Here is a 24,715-nt window from a genome sequence, read left to right as displayed (position 1 = left end):
AATTCTTAGCAGAGTATATTTTTCCATAGTGACTTGCGTGAAAGTGTACATACTGTACTGTCCAAATGAGACTCCAGCAGGAAAGTAATAAATAAGGAAATACAATAAAAACAAGTTACAGCAACAATGCAAAATTATCTTGTAAATCACATGTTCCTTGTTCGAGTGCTTGGCACAAGAAAGAAGTCTGGCTTTTGTCAAGAACTGTCATTAACATTTGGGTTGTTTTCCTAGAGCTCTCTCCTTTCTGTCTTTAAAAGTTGTTTTTGGAAATGTCCCCCTTTACTGAATATCATCCTGCTTAAGTTTTAACATCATGCTGTTTTAGACTTAAAGTGGGATTGTACTATTTTTAAAGCAAGGTAATTTATAATATATTTATAATTATTTTTTTTTTTTTGCAGGCAGTCATGGCCGACCAAAAACGACATGCATCAGGACATCGAGGACAGCTTAGCCTCTTCGTCCATCTCTCATGCTGGAGGCCCACAGTCTCCTGCTCGCAGTACAGAAACCTGCTAAATGGTCACCGCAATAAAGGGCTTCTGGAAGTGATTCATAGAGATATCAGCGAAGCCTCTGCAGCTTTGCTGCACCTGCAGCTCTGCCCCAAACCCCCTTAAGCCTGGGGTCATGGCTTCCCTTGTATCCGATTCATCCAAGCAACGAACCTGCCTGTTTCGGGTGGAAGAAGATGAGGAGGAGGAAGAAGAACAGAAGCCTTTACCCTTGCCCTCCCAGGTTGTCTTGCGCCGCAAACCATCGTCCATCACCAACCGGCTTACGTCTCGAAAAAGCGCCCCAGTTCTCAATCAGATCTTTGAGGAGGAAGGTGAATCAGATGATGACTTTGACATGGATGAGAGTCTTCCACCCAAGCTCAGCCGGTTGAAGATGAACATGGCATCTCCTGGTACGGCTCAGAAACGCTACCACCGGCGCAAAAGTCAGGGCCGCGGTTCAAGCTGCTCTAGCTCCGAGACCAGCGATGATGATTCGGAGAGCCATCGCAGACGACTAGACAAAGACACAGGGTTCACCTCTACAGCAGGAACCGCAGGGACAGTAGTGAGGGTCCACCTGGAAATTCTGGGGGGAATGGAGGTGGAAGTAGTGGAGGCAGAGCAAACCACCTGGGGAAGGTAACTCAGGACCAGACAAGGGCAGCCCTCCAGGAGGAGGGAAATGGTGGGAGTACAAGGAGGGGGCAGTGGAGGAGGTGGGGGTACAAAAGGACAAGGAGGGCCCTTCCAGCTGTTCCCGTTGCAACAACAATTCTTCATCTGGCTCCAACACGTAGTGCAGCTCGGAGTGCAGGGGAACTGGTAGAGAGTCTGAAAGCTCATGAAGTCTATGCTTGACTTCGCAGTTTCAGCATCGCAGCTCTGGGGGATGGTGGCGGTTGGACGATTTATTCTTGATCCTCAGAGCCTGTCCAGTGTTAAAGTTCAGGAGAAAATCCTCCTGGAAGATGTGCATTGGCTCCAGCAACAGTCTAGAAAAAGTGATCAACCCCGCTTTGAATGGTAGCGTTGGGGCAATGGAGCATTATCAAGACCAAACGGCGGTCATGCTTAAATGAACTTGGCCTGGTCAAGGAGAACAGCCTGAACTTGAAAAATAATGTTCTCCAGCTACCTCTGTGTGAAAAGACCATCTCCGTGAACATCCAGCGAAGCCCCAGGGATGGGCTACTCTGTGCCTCAGCCCAGGCCAGCTGCTGTCAGGTCATATGATGGCACGGCACATGGCTGGTTCACAGAGTGGATTGTTCCTATTGCCACATTTGTAAGCATACGATGACTTGATTCTCCACCGGTAGCAGTAAATGACCTCTCTTGATCCCAACTTGGACCTTTAAACCTGCCTTCAATGTCGTCTTTAATCATTCTCACAACTTATTTATTAAGTTCTTTCTCTCGGACCCATTGTTTTTAATGAAGTGCACGCTTGCTATCCTTTTCTGGTCTTGTCTTTATTTTGTTTTGCCCAATTAGACTTTAATACAATTTAGTATTTGTTTTCCAAGTCCTATTAATTTAGCTGTTTTTAGCCCTTGAAATGATGTGCTGCTTAATATGAATTCCATGGTTCAAACCACCCAATCAGTCAAGAATTGTGGAAACTGTATGTATAAATAAATTACCTTTAATAAAGTGAGATTTTAATTAAGACCAACAGTATGGTAGAACAGAACATGGCAATTCATAAAACAAGCACTTAAACTTAAAAACCTATAATACACCAACTGGTTTTGTAAATGTTAAGCCCCGATATGATTGTAATAAGATGGTAATACAGTAAAAGCAATAGTGGAAGTAAAGAACAATCCAAGGTTATATATATATATATATATATATATATATATATATATATATATATATATATATATATATAAAATTTCATAGTGCTGTCTGATGAGTCTTAAACTGAAAGACGCTTTTTGCACCCTTTTTTTGCAAATTTTTAAGTGCTATTGACTGACTGTTGTTTTTGTCACCCATTTAGAAATGTTCAGAGTATATTAACTTTTGAAGTTAGTGACAATCAGTTGCAATAAGAAGGGACATGTTTTAATGGATAATTTCCAAAAGGGGGCTACAGATAACCCAGATTAAAAAACAAAAACAAACAAGTTTTAATTTAAATAACATTCACCATGTTCTTGATTCACATCACCTTTTTTTATTTTATTTTTTTTTCATTTTGAATATACGTGGCCAATTTTATACGTTCAAGCTGGTACATTTTGTAATTCCATCTGCCGAAATGCCCTCTCAAGTTAATAATGTTTTGCCAAATTCACAAGCCAGACAGCACTGTGGAGACACCCACACATAAATTGTGTTTCATCCTAGTTTTATCAAATTATAAAATTAAAATTGCACTTCATTATAAGTAGAGTCTACAATTAGCATAGTGTTGAACACCATACAAATCACAGGGGGGATAATTAGCCTTTCTGCCAGAGCAAATCAGACTCACTGGCAGTGACCGTATTCAGCTTTGTACAGTACTGAACATTTTAATTAGAACTGTCGAGTCGGTACCCCTTTTTCTCAACATCATTATTAAAACGTAATTTGAATAGGAAATCATTTTATCATTAAGGACTTTTCTTTTGGCTTATTAAATCATTCGGTTCCAGACCATAATATCTCACTCCTGTTGTTTTTGTACCATTCAGCTTTGAGATTACTGTATATACCAGTCTCAGAATCGACTGGCCTTGGGGATGTTTATAAGTATGTACATATTTTTTTTTAGAAGTTTATTTTTTTTGAGAGAACTGCTGATTTAAAATGCTGTTTGGATGTGAGCCTTGAACTGGCTTATAGTTGGGATAGAATTGGGCTTTTTTGGTCAGCTGGCCACCTAATAACAGATAATTAAATAAATGGGATGTCTTCTATTCAGTGGATGGCCACTCTTTCAGGAAATATGGCTTTAAGAGTTGGTCATTGGGTGATCATCGACTGGTATAGAAATACGTCAAAGCTCTACAGGGCTGTGAGTGTGAAAGAATCGGTTGCAAGATTTAAAGGGCATTTGCAATAAGCTAAGCTATGAGTTGCAGCTATATGTAAATATCATTTTGTTTTGTTTTTATATTTCAAAACTGTACATCCTTCAAATTGTCCCAAATTATCTTAAGTATTTCTGTTAGTTTTGTATTTTTGTTTTAAAAGTAAAGTCTGTAAATATTGGTGTAAATATGGTGCTCTACTCTTAGAAATGCAGTGTTGGACTTCTTGTTCATAGCTGTAATATAGCCTTATTAGATATGAGTGTCGAAAAACCGAGCAAGAGAGGTTGAACAGAAAACAGTGCTATTATGCATAATGTCAGTCTTTGACTTTGTCCTATTCCTAATGTAAACCGCTAAACGACATGTGCATGTGTTGTGCGTTTGACATTATTGATCCACGTTCATTCAGAGGAAAAGAATCACCACAAAATGTTAAAGGACCAATCCATGTACTGACAAAAAAAAAAGAAAAAAAAAAAGAAAGAAACATTTTTGAAAAAGCAAAATCAGTAAATGTTCTGTTGCTGAAACTTGTCTTTAAAAGTTACATATAGTTATGGTGATGTCAAAAATTAAATGTGAAATATGTTGTCTCTAAACCCGGACTTCCTTTGTCCTTTTTTTTTTTTTTTTTTTGGGGTGTTGGATCATTACTTTTTTTCTCATTGAATAGCTTGTTTTACTCAAATACATTACGTTATGTTTCTTCAAAATACATAACGGAAGTAAAATGGAAATATTTCACATCAGCGTTATTTCTCTGTGGGCTTTCTGTACAATAGTGTCTGGTGAAACTTTGAACCAAGGTGTCTTCTATGTGGCAAGAAGTTAAACTTGACCGAGTACCACTGCCCACAAGCCCCTGCTGCTGAAAGGTATTTTGCTCTTGATTTATTGCCTGTTTGTGCTGCCAAGGTGTCTCCGATAACCAAGAGCTTTTCAGGGGTGTCTCAAGTACATGCTTCTCATGCAAGTACATGTCCAGCATCAGCTTAATGGTCAAACACACTATATGTGTGTTGCCAGTAGAGCACCTTGCGCGCACACAGACACATTCTGCATATTGTCAGTGTCATTGCTGGTCAGTGGAAACTGCTGAGACTGCTTCACTGTCAGAAAGTGTGACAAACGGTTCCCTAATTAGATTGAGTTGTAAGTTGGCTAGTCGCACTGTCCTCAGCTTCAGGAAACATCAAGAGTGAAGACACAGGGAGCTGTTTGTTTTGCTCCCAAAACCTTAGTCTGTTTAAACACATTTCTGTAATTAGTCAAACAGAATTGTAAATAGCTAGTCTCTGTCAAGAAAAGATGATAAATGACTGCGTTTACATGCAAATAAATTGTCTAATCCCATTTTTTTCCTTACTCAAGTGAGTCCATGGATGCCATTAATTAGTTACCCCGATGAAAGAAACTGCATGCCATTTATAAAATAAAGAAAAATTTTAAAAAAATCTATTAAGGTATAGACTTTATACTAAAATTAATAGAGAAAAAAAACTAAACTAACTGAAGTAAAACTTTTGGAACAAACCTTTTGAATAATCAGCATGCATGAACATAAATCAGTATACAGACAGGAAATAATTTCAAGCCCTGTTTTATGCTGTTTTATAGGATGTGAATCAAAATGTAATAGAAATGCTGTTTAATGGCAAGACTGAGTTATGATAGTAAAAATAGCAAGAAAACTAGCATGTTTCTGAATATGTGATTAATACTAACTAGCATATTTTGCATGAAAACATGTTCTCTGAATCACTAATGTCTCAAAAAACACTTAGGTGTTCTCACAAGATTTCAGTGTTTGTTGGGAATTCAGCTTCAGAGTTTAAAGTTTCTGAAAGGCTCAATCACGAATGTCTCAACCCAAGGTGTGGAAAGGACAAGGAGCATGTTATCTGATTATTTAAAATGTTTATTGTCAGGCAGAGAATATTGAATATACTTCAAGTACAGCACAGAGTGAAGTGGCCTGGCATCTGTAAACAAAATCCATAACAGTTAATCATAGTACAATGATGTTTAAAGGCACTGCTCTATCTTTGGTAGAACTTGGAGTGATTGAAAACAGACGATTTCAATAGCTCAAAGAAATGTCAATTATTTATATATATATATATATATAAAAAAATCTCAACTGACCCCATCAGACATGCACCAACTGGATTCCCATTTACACTTCTCTCATTATACAAGTAACAGTTTTATTGACATATAGAGAAATAAACAATTTGTGCAACTCCAATAACGGAAAAAAACATAAAACCCTGTAATTCAGAAGTGTACAGCATCAATAAGCCATTTTGTAAGTAACAAGGAGTGCATATTTAAAGTCAAAATCAGTTAAATATAATAATCGATCGTTTACAGCAAGTGTACACCTGGAGTACTTTCGTTGTGTTGTAGCCATCACCCTTCATTTATTCCACGTATTTCAGGTCTCCACAGCTTCCAATATTTTCTAAAAAGACAAACAGTATCAAAATATTAATAAGGAAAATAACCAAAATTAAAAACGTTTAAATAGTTTTTGATCACAGATGAACAGAGCGTGAAAAGAATATCTGGGATCTTGGTGCAAAAAAATAAAAGTCTCAAAATATGATGTATATCCATTTAATCTCTTCTGAGAGATTTTGCACACAAAACTTCTATTCATAATCTTTCAGGTTTCATAATGTAAGAGAACTGATTCAGACTGATTTAGCATCAGTTCCCCCTGGTCTAAACAAGTCTTAGATGTTGGGATATAAAAGGCAAAAGCTGATCTTAGTTCAGTGTACACAGCTCCGGGCAGGACGGCGTTTCAAATGAGTCACGCTGGTTTTCAGAGATGGAGGGGAAAGCTTTTTAACAATAAAAGAACATCACAGAAAGCTACTAAATCTTATTTAAAAGACCATCAAAATGAACCCATCTACCCATAACAGATGTTTTTTTTTTTTTTTTTTTCTCTCAAGACTCCCAGAATATGTCCTATGCTGGTTTCATTTAATCCATTTATTTCACTGCCTGCAGCAAACCAGAGCAAATTACATTCTCAGTGAAAAAGTGTTCGGTGCAATTAACTATTCAATCCAAAAGAGAGATCAATAGGGCCAGACTTGCTGATTCTGTATGTGTAAGTTGAGTGAGTCCGAGCTCTGGTCTCCTCTGAGAAAACTGCACAATGGTTATTACTAGGCACACCAGATATAAAGTCCCTTTAAATGTGGTCAAAGACAAACGTCACACCTCAATTATGAAAGAGGTCTACACAAGTTATCAAACTGGCCTCCACTGGAATCTCCAAATAATTTTTATTTCCAAGAAAAACAAAATGAAAAAAAAACAAAACATTAAATATGTCAATAAAATATAAATAATGACAATTTTTTTTTTTTTATTATTAATTATAGGCACCACTCCCTTTGCTTGCTATGGGCTAAATTAACAAAAGTGAAAACTGAGGTGTTTAAACAAAGGTGGTTGAGATGCGCCTAAATGGAATACACATTCTGGATTTCAAGGGAGGTCTTGATGGGCAAAATGGGATAACTGACGGGACATGTCCATATTGATTATATTAGAAGGAGGTGGGTTAAAAGCTTTTAAGCTTCTGCAACTCCAACGTACTATCACTCTTGTTAACAACTGAACTCGAATACAAACTCAGAGTCAATAAATCATTAGAGGTTGAACAGCTGTGTACAGTCCCATCACACTGATAATATATTGCCTACAGAGCCTAATCATTTTTGAGAAACCCATCAAGCTGATTTTGGACCCAAGTCTGACTTGTAGTTTGTCAGCTTACTCAGTTTACTACAATGCAATGTTGGCTGTATTGAAAGTGATGACTTCATTTCCCCTAACATCATTAAAGGTTAACATGGGACATATCACATTGTCATGGACTTCGTCAAGTTGACAGATTGCCTCAGACAGCTGGCTTGTTCCACTTCCTGTGACGGTGGTCAGGCAGTGATGCGAAAGCAGACTGAATCTGGCGAGGTCCATCATGCGATCAACATTCTCTGCCACTAGGGCTGGATTATGGACCAGGCCAAGGGGCCAGTGCCCCGGGGCCTCAGATTGAATCAGATATTTAGAAACTGAGACGGTCCACAAAGTGCGAGTTGACAACTATAGATTCATACCCCCTTAATGTGCCCCTATTATGGATTATGCAGGGCATTCAGGGTCAAAAAACACTTTCATGGTCTTATATGCCTTTACTTTTACCTTACATGCTCAACGACTTTCAAACGATTCGTTTAACAATTAATTTTTCCAAACCCCTCCTTTGTGTGACGCTACTCTGCGTGATTGGTCAGATTGGTCTCATTTTCATTTCATCATGCCTGTAAGGCCTGAAAAAGCATTTCAGCGTTTGTTACCGCAGTGCTGGTTTGTGTACAGGGTTACCGGGGAAACCACTATTTTTACTAGTGGCAAAGAATGAATTGGCATTTTCACGTTTTCATTCAGACCACCATGAAAAGACCAACAAGTGGGCGGGCAATATGCTAATGTTTCATGTTGACGTCAACATGAAATGGCTTGGGATTCATTTTAAAAACGACTTGTTTTCTTTTGAGAGACAATAACTTCGTACACGTGGAACTTTCAGATTTAAAACTTTGCAGGATGTTTTCATTCACTTACAAACTGCATGAAAGGTAATTTTCATACCATTCAAGTTGTTTTAGTCTAATTTAAGCAACATTCTTAGCGATTCAACCCTGTGTGGCACCGTTTTTAACACTTATAGTGGAAACTCAATCGTATCTCTTCAAAATATCTATAGCGTATCTATTCAAAATTTGAATCTGATCACTGACTATTGATCAACTTCTGTAGGAGTGTCCAGTCCTGTTCCTGGAGGTCCACTGTCCTGCAGAGTTTAGCTTCAACCCCTATTAAACACACCTGAACAGAAGTAATCAAGGTCTTCAAGATAACTAGAATCTTCCAGTCAGGTATGCTGGGACAAGTTGGAGTTAAAGTATAGGATGTATGCCCTCCAGGACCAGGACCCCTGACCTTCTGGTTAACGTGGTAAGTGTGGTAAAGTATGGTGTCGCTCGTTGCCTGTATTAGCAGCCAGTCTGTTCTGAATGCCGGCTTGCAAAAAGTGATAATTCAAGCTTGGATTACTCCGAAGGAAGGAAAAATCCTTATTATGGTATTTACATAAGGGTCAGGAGGTACGGTTAATTATGTTTATTTTTATCGCATTAATTATTTTTTAATTACTCATACTAAATTAGTGTATTAAACAGCCCAGATACTAAGACAAATGGCCTCCATCATTCAACAAATTGACATCTGTTGGAAAAAAACCATTGACATCTGTTGGAGAATTAACCATTAATTCTCAGTTCTAAAACGAAGCAAATTAAAACCCAGGACACAACATGCATGCATAATACAAGCTGCCTTTTGAAGGGAGAAACAGCTCTTATAAGAGCATGGATCACCCATGGAAGGGAACTGTAGACACCAGCATATTTTCAAGACAGACATATCTCTGGACTGCCACCTTGTCTAACCCATCTACATGGAAACTCTTCGATCAGTACTGGCGTGTTGACATTAAATGAGATAATATACAATTATGAATTGACACACAGATGGTTCCAAACCATTTCCATTCATCTTCAAAGTAGATCCTCACTGCCCTTTCTTCGTTTTCTATTCCTTTTAGCCACTCAAACAGCTGTTACAGTTTAAAGAGGTCTCATCGAGCAAAACGAAAAAGCTAAAATCATGTAGTGTTGGCAGTTTGGCCTTTTCCTGGAGTTCACCCCGGATCCTTTACAAACACTGGCCACTAACAGGGGGTTTCCATTGCCGCTGAAAGTGCCGGCTATTTTCAGAGCCCCTTTGCCCTAGAGCAGTGGGAGCTTTTCTCCCGACAGCTGTCTTCACCCTCTCAAGCTGCTGAACACATGGAAATACAGCTAAATGGCGTCATGTGCTGCTAGCTCATCACTAGCACTCTCAAACCACTGGACCAAGCACCTCCCTTAGGTTCTACAGACTTATCACCAACCAAATGCACTGTTTAACTGCAATCGGCACTTCTGAACTCCTAACAGATCCGGACGAGGCCACTGAAGCTATTAGCTGCTGTCCATCATTCTGATGGAGAGACTCTGGTGAAGACGCACCGCCAGCACTGGCAGAGGGATGAGCTGGTGTCAGGTGAAGTGTGTGAGAGAGAATTGGAAGGGTGGGAGCCCACAAGCATCCCGTCTTCAGTCATCCTGAAACATAATCAATATGTGTTTTACGACCTGCGTCTCTCTGCTAAATTAAAAGACATGTTAGATGGATGAAAATTCGATGGAGTCCCGCCTTCATCGCAGATCGTCAGCCAAGTGCTCCATCATTGCATTAAATGTGCTGTCTTGATTTCGCTGTGAGAAGGGTCTTCCCTTTTCAGTACCTTCCCACAGTGTGCACAAATGATCTGGGGCTACACAGTCTTCATGAAACTGAGGCCATCCAGAGGTTTTCATTGCTTCCTCCCTGAATAAATCTCTGAGTGTATTAATGGACAAATAATCATGCCAGTCAGGACAATCGTATTCTCCATAGGGTTGTGGTTATTAGTTTTATATGATAAATAATCACTTTTCAGGATTCATTTAAATGCCTTCACAATCTTTAAGAAGATTCAGCTGCAAATGTAGCCTTGTAAATAGTTTTTCAAGCAACATATCGCTTGCTATTCATTATATTGAAAGTTTTAATAATGCCTGACTTGGAAAAACAATCATAACTTTCTAGATCTGAGAGTGCTGACATATTTCTGGGAAGGACATATCAAAGTGTTCCTTCACTTTAAAAAAAAAAAAAAAAGCCAATAGGCTTTTTGTTACAGCACTGAACCATGATTTGGTACATGTTGCTATTCAGTGATATAAGAGGAGGGATATTTCCATTTCATTCTAGGGAACATTTGATTTGACAGACTGTGTAAATCAATATTTATTGGTCTTTTGACAAAAAAACTGTAATAGATAATAAATACTATTTGATTTTTTTTTTTTTTTTCTCTCGTAATGGTGTCTTTAAAAGCATAACAATATTTATATTGCTACATTTCACCTCACAAAATAAGAGTGGCTATTAAAGGGATAGTTCAACCAAAAATGGTAATTGTCATCATTTGCTCATTCTCAAGTAGGTCCAAAACTGTATGGGTTTCTTTCTTCTGTTGATCACACACACAAAAAGTCATTGCCAGTAGTTATAGCCATTGACTTCCATTTTGTATTTTTGGAAGTCCATGGCTACCAGCAACTGTTTGGTTACTGACATTTTTCTAAATATCTTCTTTTGTGATCAAAAAAAAAAAAAAAAAAAAAAAAAAAAACTCATACAGTTCTGGAACTTCTTGAGGGTGATTAAATGATTACGGAATTTTCATTTTGGGGTGAGCTATCCCTTTAAAGGCTAGTTGTCAGGATGTCATTCTTCACTGGCTAAAGATTAACTAATCACATGGTGTTTACAGCTCAGGTGACTGCCTTAAACAACTTATCTGGAACTGAGTGCATACGAGTGAAATGACAGAATTCAATTCATATACTGTACTTCGAGGGGGTCCTGCGCCAGCCGAGCAACTGCCATTGAGATAAATGACTGTGCAAAGTGCAAATTAATAGATCTCACCAGGTATTATTAACCTCCTTGTCTTGCACATATTTATCAACATCTACTTTTCAGCAAATAAGGTAGAACCAATTGATATTCATATGCTAGTTGATTTTATAATCTGCCCCCCACTATTTTTCATTCCCACACCATTGCACACTAGTGCTGCGTTTTGCTAAAACCAACACGGAAAATGCAAAACTATTAGAGTAGTGCTCATAATGTACCCAATTTAACTAGAAAATATTATAATCCACAGCATTAAGAGGCAAAGGGGGGCCATATCACACACATCTTATCTGCTGTTAGTGAAGGAGGAAACACAAGGCCACATTAAGGATAACGCTGGATGCCAATAGCACACGCCAGCTCATTGTCATTCACAGTCCAACTGTGCCATATCACTAGAGCCATGGCAACGGACTTACAGACCGAGGGCTCATCTCTGCAAAAATACAACCACTGAATCCTGTTAAAGCGTGTCGATGCTGTCGATTTGACAGACATCGTATGGAATCATTGTTAATACTTAAGATAGTTTATCATGCCTTTTCCTATTTTAGAAGAGAGACAGTGGTCTTAATTCATTACCATAAATGTTCCAAATGTGAATCACTGCTTCAATCTAATTGAGGCTGGGTTAGGGTTCATATCCATAAACAATAAATTACTTCCACTGGCACCACCTACATTGACCTTTGAATAATTGTAAAAATCCAGATTATAAAGGAATAGATAACCCAAAGATGAAAACTATTTGCCCTCACCGCCATGTAATTTGGCATGTGGGTGCATAAATGATGGCATAATTGTGATTTTTAAGGCCTCAGGATATGTTTGGTTCTGTTCAGAATAGAATAGAATACTTCCATATTACTAGTCTGTTAAACTGATTAAAAAAAGCTTATTTAAAAGTAATTATTTCCACTAAATAGAAGGCAGTTTGCAGCAAGCAGTATATCAGTATTTTATTCCAAACATAACCTTTGCCTTTTGAGGAACCTCCCGACTCTACGCCGCCTTTTATGTTCATTGTGACTGACCTACATCTTATGCTGCATACGAGGTGATAAACATCTTCCTTAATAGCTAAACCTGACTGGCAAACACTACCTGACGCACTCTGTATGTCAGCAGAGCATCTCAGCATGTACAAAGGTCTCTCCGGATCATTTGATGATTAGAAAGCACATTAATGCTGCTCTCTGCCTCTCTGAACCAAAAGATAATGGTTGCCACATCACCACTTACGTTGACACAGACATGTGTTGTTGACTCTGTGAAGCATACAGGGGCATATACTCTTATACTTCTATTAGCACTGAAGTACTTTCTGACAGGGCATATAGATGGTCACAATTCCTGTTTGCATGCTGTAGATATGCGCACATGTACAAATGTGTACTCACCTTTTTCTTAAGAGCTCCTAGGGAGTCAAACTCCAGCTTGGCTAGTTTGACTTCGATATCTTTAGGGACATCTGGAATCACAAATGCCAGGATGAATTTGAAGGCAAGGATAACATGCTGCAATAAACAGAAAAAGACAACTTTTCATTACAGTTTTCATGGACTATTATGTAATTGTCTCTATGTAATATAATTAAGTCCTAATTACACCTCAAATATATTTTGTGATGTGTATTATTTTTATTATTTTTTTAGCTATTCATACTTGAAAATGTCTTATTCCACACCGATCAATGTCTTTTAATTAAGAGCCTTTTTTACAATTGTGAACCAGTCAGTCATCATCTTTATGGCTCTCTGTGTTCAAAGGCCACATTAGTGATGTGCTGCTGGCAGAGTGTCATCTGTCACTGTTACTCTATTGTGTTAAATAGATCACCATATGCCCATTGCCTCTGAAACCAGCTCACTATTCACCTTTGTGTGAAAGGCCTAAAGAACTCTTGATGGTTTCATTAAAATGTATTTCTGTTAAACTGATAGTTCACCCAAAATTCTGTCATCGTCTACTCACCCATAAGCCTCTTGTCCATCTTTTAAACACAAATGAAGATTTTATAATGAAACCACTGGGATTTTTGTCCCTCCCATTCCATCAAAACTTTAAAAAATTCATAAAAGTTTTAAAAATAATTCATATGAACAAAGCAGTTCAATCTAAGTCGACTGTGTCTCTTCATACAATAAACAGATATGATGAAAGCAAATGAGTGCATCAAAGATGGTAAACACGAAAGCTCAAAAGTACTAGTTTGACATGCGAGAACAAAAAGAAGTTAAATCAAGCTTGTGTTACATGTGAAAACAAGCCTCAATGGTTCTTGTGAGTCAAGCATGCTTGTATGAGCTTGTTTACCATATCTGATGAGCTCTATGTATTTTTATATGTAAATAAATATCTCAATTAAATCTATTCATTATATAAAGCCATTGTGTCTCCTCAAAAGACTTGGATCAAACCCTCTAGAATTTTGGAACAGAACTCCTGTGTTCATATTAAAAATGGTGGCAAATTTTCACTAGCAAACCTAACGAAACACTCTATACCCAGTATTGCAGCCAGATGTGTGTTTGAGAGGACTGACTGAATCATTCATCTGTGATTTATCACAACAGTGCATCAGTAACAGACAAGCACAGTCTCCTGCAGGGCGCTGCCTAAAACAAGCTTGCCTAAAACAAGCATGTGCAAAAGTGTGACTCAAAATGATGTTGCATTTGAACATGAACTGAGAAAAATGCCACCCTCTCTTCAGACTGATTGCTGTCTGAGTGTGTGATGCAGAGACTGAGAATCTGAGATCTAATATGGCGAGAGAATAAAGCCAAGATTATTTCTGTAGTCAAATTTTTCTCCAAAGTCTTTAGCAGACAATTGTATCATTACAGCAGATGTACTTACAACAAACACAACCTAAGCAGACAAATATAGAATTGTTTAAATAGGTAAACAGAACGCAATTCAATATATATACACAGTATATATATATATATATATATATATATATATATATATATATATATAATATATATATATATATATATATATATATATATATAGCTGCAAGCATCGATTATTAGGGTTCAAATGCTTTAAGGCATTTAAGCACTTAAGAAAAAAGATATTATGCATTATTAAGCAAGACTGTAATCATGTAAATCCATGATTTAAAACAGCATTTTGGAAAATCCAGGTAATTTACCATATAGAAATACAGAATATAGAAATATGGCGATTTTAAATTATTATGAATGTTATGGCTCCATCTGTGATCCAATCGCCATCAAACTTCGCATCTGTGTCGAGAATCACCTGTTGCATGTGCTCACCTAGTTTTGTAAAGTTTTAAGTTTTCGTTTACACTTTATAGGCTTTTGGGTATATTTGGACACACCCCTTTTCTAAACGACCCTGTTATAGCAACCCAAAGAGTTAAGTTCGGTTTGGTCTGCCTGATCAGTTTTATGTGGAGATCCTTGGCCATTTTAACAATTACAATAGGTTTGCAGAGCTATGCACTTGAACCCCTAAAAAGCTATCAGAGACTCAAATATAAGTACTGTGGAATAGAATAGAAGTTAATTCACCATTGTTTAGCCAATTTTACCATGCGAAATTAAGTCATTTCAATAAGAATCCACGCAAATTAGAATTTTGTGAAAGGGGTAAATATTTCTCCATCTGTCAGGGTTTGCAAGGGAGGAACTCAGGTGCAGACAGGAAGTAACTCAACACAGGATTTATTATACAAAAAGGGAAAACAAAAACCCACGAGGGGGAAAACAGGACTAGGGCAGATACAACAATAACTAAACAGGACTGATTAATCAAGATAAACAAAGACTCAAAACAGGAGAACACTAACTACAAATAACACTCACGGTTATACAGGATACAATATCTCAATCACAGGTGAGGAACACACAAATCACATCAGAGGTACAATGAACCGACGAAAGACAACGCACACTAGGAGATCTAAATAGGGGAACTAATCAAGACACGACAGGTGTTACAGATAGGACAATCACGACACGACTAGGATAACAAGGGGGGCGGGGCAAGGGAACGAGACAACACAAGCACATGGCTTGTACACAAAACATGGGTCTGTCATGATCCTGCCTCAAGACTAGGAAAAATCAAGGACACGAGGGCAGAATCATGACAGAACCCCTCCCTTAAGGAGCGGCTTCCAGACGCTCCTCAAGGGAACATCAAACATGGGACATGACTGACATGACAGACTGGGACACAGACACAAACCAACAAGACATGACAAATAACAACAAAGGCAAACAATAGTACACAACGGCAGGGTTAGGGTGACAAATCAAAAAAAACAAACAGGGAAGGGGAGGGGGCGGGACCACAAAGTTCATGGGGGACAGACCAGGGCGGGTGGGTGGAGTAGGAATCTTAGGAGGACAGGACGAAGGCTGACGACGGGGGGTACGGGCAGGTCTGGGTGGTGAGGGGCGGGGAGGGGTCTCAGGACAACTGACAGGGGACATGGCAGGAGAGGTCACAGGACACGGGGCCACATCTACAGGACGAGGGGCTACATCGACTGGACACGGGGGGACAACAGGACACGGGGCAACATCACTGGGACACGGGACTACATCAGCTGGACACGGGGCAACACTTGCTGGACACGGGGAGACAACGGGACAACAGCTGGACACGGGGGGACAACGGCTGGACACGGGGGACTTCTGGGGACAGGGTCTGGGGACAAGACAGGACTGACTGGGGCTTCTAGAATCCGGACAAGACTAGACAAATAATCTGAAAAGGCTTTAGCCGCTAAGAAAATTGGCATCTCCTTACGAGATGAGACACACTGTATTAGAGTCTTTGCTGCAGAGTCGGCCGCGGCACTCTCCTCCGCTCTCACGACTGCCGACTTGCATACAGCCCTCTTCTTTGCCGGCTCGGGCACGCCAGCGCTCACCGCTGCTGACTCGGGCACGCTCACTGCTGCTGGCTCGGGCACGCCAGCGCTCTCCACTGCTGGCTCGGGCACGCTCACCGCTGCTGGGTCGGGCACGCCAGCGCTCACCGCTGCTGGCACGGGCACGCTCACCGCTGCTGGGTCGGGCACGCTCACCGCTGCTGACCCATGAACTGGAGGAAAATGTGTGTCGGAGAGGTGTCAGAGTCTTTCCAGGCTAGCCGTCATCTGCTTTAAGACGCGAGTGGAACAGCGTGAGAGAGAGCGTGGCAACCAGACACATCTGATCTAGCAGCATGTCAGACATGATTTGGGAGTCATGCAACAGCACAGACTTCAGTAAAACAGCCCTGCAAGAGCCTGTCTGCCAGTTAACATGAGCACTCGTTGGGTGGGGTGTATACAAATACACACACTCTCAATGTGTCCGATCTAGACAGTCACAGTCAAATCAGAATATATGAAAACCATATTTGCCCTTTGTTATAATCCTGTAGAAAGCCGTGCTCAAGATAATGGCAAAATTCATACTGAGAGCTTTTCAATATATAGTACAGCAATAAATCACACATCAGATTACAAAAACATTTGCCTAATAGATTGGTGCAGGCATGTAGGACAAACCCAGAAATCAGTTAGCCTTCCGGCTCTTCCAGTTCCATCATTTAGAAGTCAGTGGAATTTGAACATGAACATGTTTTTGGTCCTGAAATAAGTCTGTGATAAACAAAAGCTCAAGATATTTTCATGTTTTACTCTACAGCATAAAATAAATCACTTCATCCCCCTTTTTAAGGCGTTCACTAGTCTGGAAAAGGCTGTTACTGACAAGTGGCTAAATGGAACAACAGAGGTTTGACAGAGACATTAATCATAACCACACTGAACAGGTAAATTCATCTACTCATTAGTCCACATTCACATCTTCACGCTGTTTATAATCACGCTCTTGAAAACTACTCTAACTTTCAGCGATTTTTTTTTTTATATATAAAAACTGAAAGAGTTCTTGGAGGCTTAACAGAACTTGTGTGTCCGTTTGTAGTTTATAGTCTACATTTAGATACATTGATACTTCTTCCAACTGTTTTTAGGCTTTAAAAATGTTCTGAAACAAAACGTATCATAATCATTCTAATATGCTAAATTGGTGCTTTAGACACATTTCATATTCTTATCAATACTGCAAACAGTTAAAATGCTTAATAGTTTTATGGAAACTGAAGCATTTTTCAGGATTCTTTTGAGGATTAGAAAGTTCAAAAGACAGCAATGACTTGAAATAGAAACTGAAAACATTGCTAAATGTTTTTGTTTTTTTTTATAATAAATTTGCTTTATTAAGTGTGTGCATCTGTCTGCAGACAAATCTCTTTCTTTTTCTCTAAGAGGTCACAATCAGCCTCCCTACCATCAAGATTTTCAGTTCTTCCTGATCCTCAGCCGTCTCCTGTCACCGTGGCTACACGGTTGCCTGGTTACTGCTCTCTGAGGCATGTCATCCTGTAATTACCTGAGTATCGAATGGCCCAAAAATAGGCAGCAGTCATGGTTCTGAGAAATACCAGCAATGACACACACACACTTGCTTTCTGATTCATTCCACTGTGAGTCAGTGACAATGCACACAAAAGCGAAGTAAAGGAAAGATAACAGAGTGAGGGGACATTTGCATTACCCATCATCCAAAGATGACCTTTGAGGGCACATAGATTATTTCTGCATTCATCTTTTTGGGATGATTGCTCACTTACACTACAAAAACAACAAATCTGTGATTTCTTATATTCAAACACTTTCAGATCTACAGTGTATCTGTTACTATTACTCATATCTAGAGCAGAAAAAAAAAAAAAAAACACTTACCCAAATTATGAAAGTAACTAATCCTACACCCTTTCGATTTATGTTTATATTGCAAGGGATAGTGCACAGATTAAATTTATGTCATCTTTTACTCCGCCTATATATATATATATATATATATATATGTGAATGTTGATATATGTTTATATTATGTATTTATATTATGTATTATTATGTTCTTCTATACTATGGAAGTCAGTGGCTTCAACAGGCATCAGCTGTATATAAATGATGACAGAATTTTAATTTTGAACAAACTATGCCTTTTAAAATGATATATTTTGTGTTTTTTTTTAAAGAAAAGTTGCACTATTACTCTTCTATGCAACATTAGTAATTATAAAACATCTTGCCATATAATAGTTTAATGCCATAACATGATGCAATAATCTAAACTATTTAATCATTCATTCGTCCTGTCCTCTTCTGTTGGTACAGATCACATTACCATGTCAGACTATATGATATTGTATTAGTACTTCTGAAAGTGATCCATACATCACACAGCACTCTGCGGTCCGTGGGAAGCAGACCTTCCCCCTCTGCATACTGATCCAACGCCAATCCCTCCTCACTCCACTTAATGAACTAACAGAGTCAATAAAATATAGAAAGACAGCCTTGAAAAGTGCCCTGCATAATAGAAAGAGAATGTGATTTGCTATCTACTCAGTGTGTGAGCTCTATGTAAATGCATAGACACACATACATTTGTTAATGATAGAGAATTTATATAGCTGTTAAGGAGTGATATCTTGAATTTATATGCTCTGGTTCTTAAGCAGTTCCATTAACAATCACTTTTTTTTTTTTCACAATTAGTTTTTATCACTTTTGAGAAAGCACCTTGATTGTAATATTTGTCCTTACTAAACTACAAAACTAAAAACAGTGATGACGTATTCAGACTGATGAGTGAGTGAGTGATTCACTGAACCATTTTATGAAAATAAAAGCCTACTCATTACCAGATCATTCATTTACAGTGTTTATTTTAGTATCATTAAGATACAATGATAGTTTGTATTAACATTTTGAATTGGTTTTTATTTGAATAGTTTCCTAATATACATTTTTATATTATAGGTAATTCTGTTTCTGTATAGTTACTGTATTTTATTAATATATAAATATTAATATTTTATTAATATATAAATCTTACTCCGATGTTACCTTTCAAATTAAATAATGTAAATGTAAATGAATGCAAGTCATTTAAATGCCAAGTCCAGCATGATAAATAAAATAAAAAGTGTATAATTCTGAATCATTTGTGGCACCAGAAAAATGTTTATAGGTGTTTCCAAGGGGTGGGCGATACTGCAAAAATATAATATCACAATTTTTTTCTGAAAAAAAAAATCATGAATCATGATCTTAATCTTTCCCATGTTGTTGTTGTTTTTGTAGTAGTAGTACAGCCAAACGAATTCCCCTATTTTTAAAACAAAGCTTTACAAGTAACACAATATAAACTAAAAAAGAATGGCGGATATTTAGGCCAAATGTGTGAAGATACAATCCGTCATTAGTTTATATATATTTCAAATATACATAACATACAAATAAAACAAACGGTGCTTTATTTTTCAGGTGCAGTAAGTGTATTTAGCAGTAGCATTCAAGAAACTAAAGTTTTTTTGTTGTACATAAAAGTTATTTTGAAGAATTTGGCTAACCAAACAGTTGCTGGCCCCTAGTAACTTTAATGTTTTTTTTTTTTTTTTTTTTTTTTTAAACAAAGTCAATGGGAATCAGCAACTGCTTGTTTACCCACTTTCTTCAAAAGAGAAATTAATATAGGTTTTTGGACAACATGAGAGTGAGTAGATAATGACAGAATTTTCAATTTTGGGTGAACTATCACTTTGAATAACAAGCGGCAGCCTGTTTCATATTATTTAAGTCTGTTGATACTTTAAGGCCCTGCACGCATCCCTTTTTCTCTCAACCGTTTACTTTCACTTTAGACATAACCAACTGTGTTTATATGTAAAACTTTTGTGTTTTTGATAGCATTAGTGCCATCAGACGTGAAAGATTAGTCCAGTCATCTGTTTGACAGACTTTTTAGTGTGCACATGATTCAGCTGTACAGTATGTACTCAGAAAAAGCACATGTCAGAACAGCATGCAAATGAATGTTGAACCGTTAAGGCTTTAAGGCACATGCAAATAATGTACTTTTGTGATTGCGAAGTGCAGTGTCCCGTGAGGTTCTACCGTTGAGTTAGCATTCGATGCGTATGTATGTCATATAATGTTGTATACTGACACGGATGCTCCAGAATAGCAACTGATAGAATGTGTGCTGTAGCACAATACTACGATATTTATTTAAAAGCAAATCGTGGAGATGATCAAAAATCATGATATGGCACAACCTTAGGGTTTCCAAACAGTTTTACAACTGCCTCTTAGGTAGCCCAAACACAAGCCATTACTTCAGATACAAGTTGACACATAAGACCCAAGGCTTCAGGGTTTTTGTGGTTAGCACTGTCCAATTAGATGCAACTGGATGATGCCATAATTAAATACATTATTATGGTTCCAAAAACCAGCTTTCTCCACTGCTTGCAATTCAAAAGCATGAATTAATTCATTTAATAGGTTTAATTATTATTATTATTATTATTAAGGTAATTATGAGGTCAAGTTAATAGAACAGTTTTGTTAGGTTTGACGGTTTTGTTCCATACTTCAATTTATGATGATTAAATCTGATGATTTCAGAAAAAGCAAAAAAAACTATACTAACATTTAGCCTAAAGGATTACACAACTGTCCTAATGTAACATCCTCTGGTCTACCATCTGAGCTATCGAATGTTGTTGAGGGCCATGACCCTCACAGATACACCGTAGCCAGACACTCACCCACAAACTAAGTTGATTTGGAGCAGCGAGCTGACCTGCCGTGAACCGAGCTGACAGCAGCTGTTCCAGTGTAGCCAGCATACCCATACTCCAGCTGAACCAGCCCTAAACAAATCAATTCACACCAACCAGCAGGAGCAGCCAACCTCAATCCAATCAATCTGAACTAGAACTTCAAATACTGCTTATATGAGGTGACAGCACTGCTGTTTGCTTTTGATTTGACACGCATATCTTCTCTGACTTCGGTCAGTTTGGATTAAGTTTACTTGATTTAATGTTGCAGAACGAAACACAGCCACACACAGATCTGAATGACTACATACAGGCATTTGCTTTTTAAGGTTTGTAAAGACTTCTATTCCCACTTCTATCTTCTATTTTGAGTTTTATTTAAGATTCTGTCATGGTACGCTGATGCTGTGCACGGATCGGTATGGCCTAATTACAACTCCAGTGATTACTGCGAAGTTTAATTAGCGGAAAACAAGACATGGCACAATGAATTCCTCCCCAGATCCCCACACAGAATTTCAGGAGTTCTATTTTCTCTTCCCCAAAAAACACAAGTCTCTAGTGTGTTTGTGCGTGTTTCTCCCCATGCTTTGGGTCAGTTATTTTGAGTAGGTCTCTTGAGGCTAGGAGCAAAACCTATCCTTTAGTGAACCATGGACTGAAGCTCCACAGCAGTGGGGATCTGGATTCTTCTGTTACAGAAACTTACAAAGTCTAATACATTGTTTTTTCTGCATTATCCAAACCAACGGGATGGTGGCCAAGTTTAGCACCCTTTGACACTCATATGCTCACATGCAGAAGAAAAACAACCCGCTGATGCCATCTTATGGACCATTTGGGCCATTGCAAAAGGGGGTTATAGGTTATCATGGTGTAAGGACAGGAGAATATGTTACAGTACCTCTATAGCCACCACAATGAGGATCATCTGAGACTCTGATTCAGGGAAGTGTGCTTTCACTTGTGAAGACAAACCAATCAAAGCACAGTTGGTCACCACGGCGATAATGCTCATTGTCTCAAATGCCAACTGGAAGAAGAAAAAGACCAGTTTTGTTTCTGTATGCGTGTAAGTGTTATTATTATTATTATTATTATTATTATTATTATTATTATTAAATAAAACTAATTGAAATACAATTTTAATCCAATATAAAAATGAAATGAAATACTTAAATGTAAAAGTTGAGATGAAATACTTAAATGCAAAAGGTATTAAAGGGTATTAAAATGATAAAAACCTTAGAAGTAGAAATATAAAAATAATAATAATAATAAAATAAAATGACAAAGGCACATAACAATGCTACGGAAAAAATAAAATAAAATAAAAAGTCAAAATATTAAATACTACAAAAGTACAAAAATAATACTGAAATAACACTGGTTTGTAAATATATAGTGCCATTTAGATGTTGGGAAATACTTGACTACATGTTTCTTAAAAAGACATTTAGTCTTAACTATAAAAGCTTCAAATTATTTTTCACATACTGTACATGTAAGTGGATATCAGATGTATAAGAGAGATTAGTGTGGTTGTTTTTTTGGTTATGCATAATGTCTGCTAATCCACTAATCTTCCTTATAACTTGTCCGGGCTAGTTCTGACTCATAGGTAATCGGATGAACATACAGGATAATAAATAAATTATGCAATTCTACATTTGATACTTCAGTACATTTAAAACAAGTACCTTTGAACCATTTACTCATGTAGAATATTAAAGTAGTACTTCTATTTGTATTGGAGTATTTGCCCTTTAACTCAAGTGCATGATTTGTGTACATTTTTATGTCTCTTCAGCTTTCTTTAAAGTACAGTCAGTTATCAGCTCTTCTGGATGTGCGACTTTCTCATGAGGTTTTCTCACCTGCCACACCCCGATGTTCGCTGCTGGTTCTGAGAAGGGACGCTTGAAAACATGGCACATCTTGAAGGCGTCAGAATAAACCTCAGTGATGTTGTTCAGCACCACCAACACAGCAGCCAGCGGATACACACAGGAGAACAGACTCACATAGCCGAACAGCAGGAACTGCTCCAGGTAGTCGTCAAATGTGCCCTGATGACCAAAGTTATTTCAGAGAGATTCAGTTTTAAAGGTCAGAAAGGAATAAAAATGGTCATGTCAAATTTAGAATTGTGATTTTTGGTGCAAGTAGAAACTTTGACTAACATTTGAAGTGGACTTCAAAAGAGCGTATATCCTATGTGCTTGTACACAAAATTATATTTTTGGTAATTACATAGTTTTCACAGCTCAAGGCACCCAGCTGATCACAGTTACTCAAACCTACCAGATAGGTGTTCATTTCAGTCTCCAGCTGAACTTGTTCCAGCAGGGGGAGCTCTTTATCACCCATCACTCTCCTCATCCTCTTATGGACTTTCTTGTTCCTCCTCCTCTGTAGCCAGTATGGCAGAAAGGCCTCCATCACTTGATTCAGGATTTGAGAGGTGATGAGCAGCGTGGCCAAACTCTGATGATCCACACACAGCGACAAGTAACTTGGTTGGTTATAAACAAGTCATTCAATTACACTTGATTTGTAACTTTTTTAAGCAGCCGAGTTTTGTGTGAAATACTGACCTGTCTCAAAAGCACCATATCTTGCATGACAAAGGCAATATAGAAGAGAGAGGCAAAGCAGTTTACAAAGTTAAACTGGAAACAAACAAACAAAAAAAACAATAATTAAAACTGCATTTTCACTTCAGAAATTTGCATAATTTGAATAATGCTAGGGTTCCCACATTTTCGACCACTGCAGTTCCACTAGTATTCCAACTGTTTATAAACTGTTAAATGCAATGATACAGAGACTCGTGCATGGAAATCACAATTTAAAAATTGAAAGCATACCACCAAAACCTTGAGCACAAGGTGATTTTGAAATGATGACTCCAGTCTATGGTTTTCTGAAAAACAAAATACAAGAAATGCGATTTACTTCCATGTTGGATGGTAATATCTGGAAAGAACTGATGTGAAATAGCACACAGAAAAAATTATTTAGACCAGTGATTCTTAACTAGGAGGCAAAGGTATTTAAATAATAAATTATTAATAGTATAAAAAAAATAATAATATACTTTAAATAAAAAATTTAAACTAAAATCGAAATCAATAAGTTCTAAATATAAACTGAAATAATATAAATATATATATATATATATATATATATATATTTTTTTTTTTTTTTTTTTTTTTTTTTTTTACTGAACAACATACGGTTCTTGAAAACAAAACACAACTTGTGGAATCACAAATTAAACAGTGGTTAATTAAATGTTAATTCAATATATAAATTAAAAGTCCAAAAAACAGCTTAATATATAAAAAATAAAAAATACAATAATTGGACACTAAGGTGCTATTGCAAATGTTGAGAATCACTGATTTAGACTTAGTTTTAAGTGATGTTCCTGGTAAAAATGCATCCAGGGTTCTGAGTTAAAAAAATATATATATAATTTACTTTATATCTCACAATTAAAATTGTATTTCTCTCTCTATCTTTAATTTTTTTAACTTTCAATTGATACTTTATTTATCCCAACAGTGACTTTAAATCTTACAATGCGACTATTATAGTCTTGCTATATGATATTTATTCTAATATAGTGACTTATCTTCACAATGTTGATTCATATCTTGTAATACAATTGCAATCTCAAGTTTAATCATCTCACAATAACCCTTTTTTTTTTCTTTCTTTTTTCTTTTTTGATTGGGCAGAAACTGCCTTCAGTTTAAAGCTAACGATTATGAAAGAGAGAACGGGGAAATGAGAAAACAGAAAAATTTTCAGGTCACCCCAGTTTGTGAGAAAACTCTGCAC

The 24,715-nt window shown here is 37.5% G+C and overlaps 2 pseudogenes; one reads left to right on the top strand and one right to left on the bottom strand.

Annotated features, from left to right (window-relative positions):
• Positions 1-404: 404 nt before the first annotated feature.
• Positions 405-1,785, top strand: LOC113074120 (SNF-related serine/threonine-protein kinase-like; annotated as a pseudogene).
• Positions 1,786-5,429: 3,644 nt separating this feature from the next.
• Positions 5,430-24,715, bottom strand: part of LOC113074119 (anoctamin-10-like) — a 29,604-nt pseudogene continuing 10,318 nt past the window's right edge.

This window comes from Carassius auratus, unplaced genomic scaffold, assembly GCF_003368295.1.
Source record: "Carassius auratus strain Wakin unplaced genomic scaffold, ASM336829v1 scaf_tig00013756, whole genome shotgun sequence".
In the NCBI taxonomy this organism is placed as follows: domain Eukaryota; kingdom Metazoa; phylum Chordata; class Actinopteri; order Cypriniformes; family Cyprinidae; genus Carassius; species Carassius auratus.
This window is presented reverse-complemented; position numbering and strand designations above follow the sequence as displayed.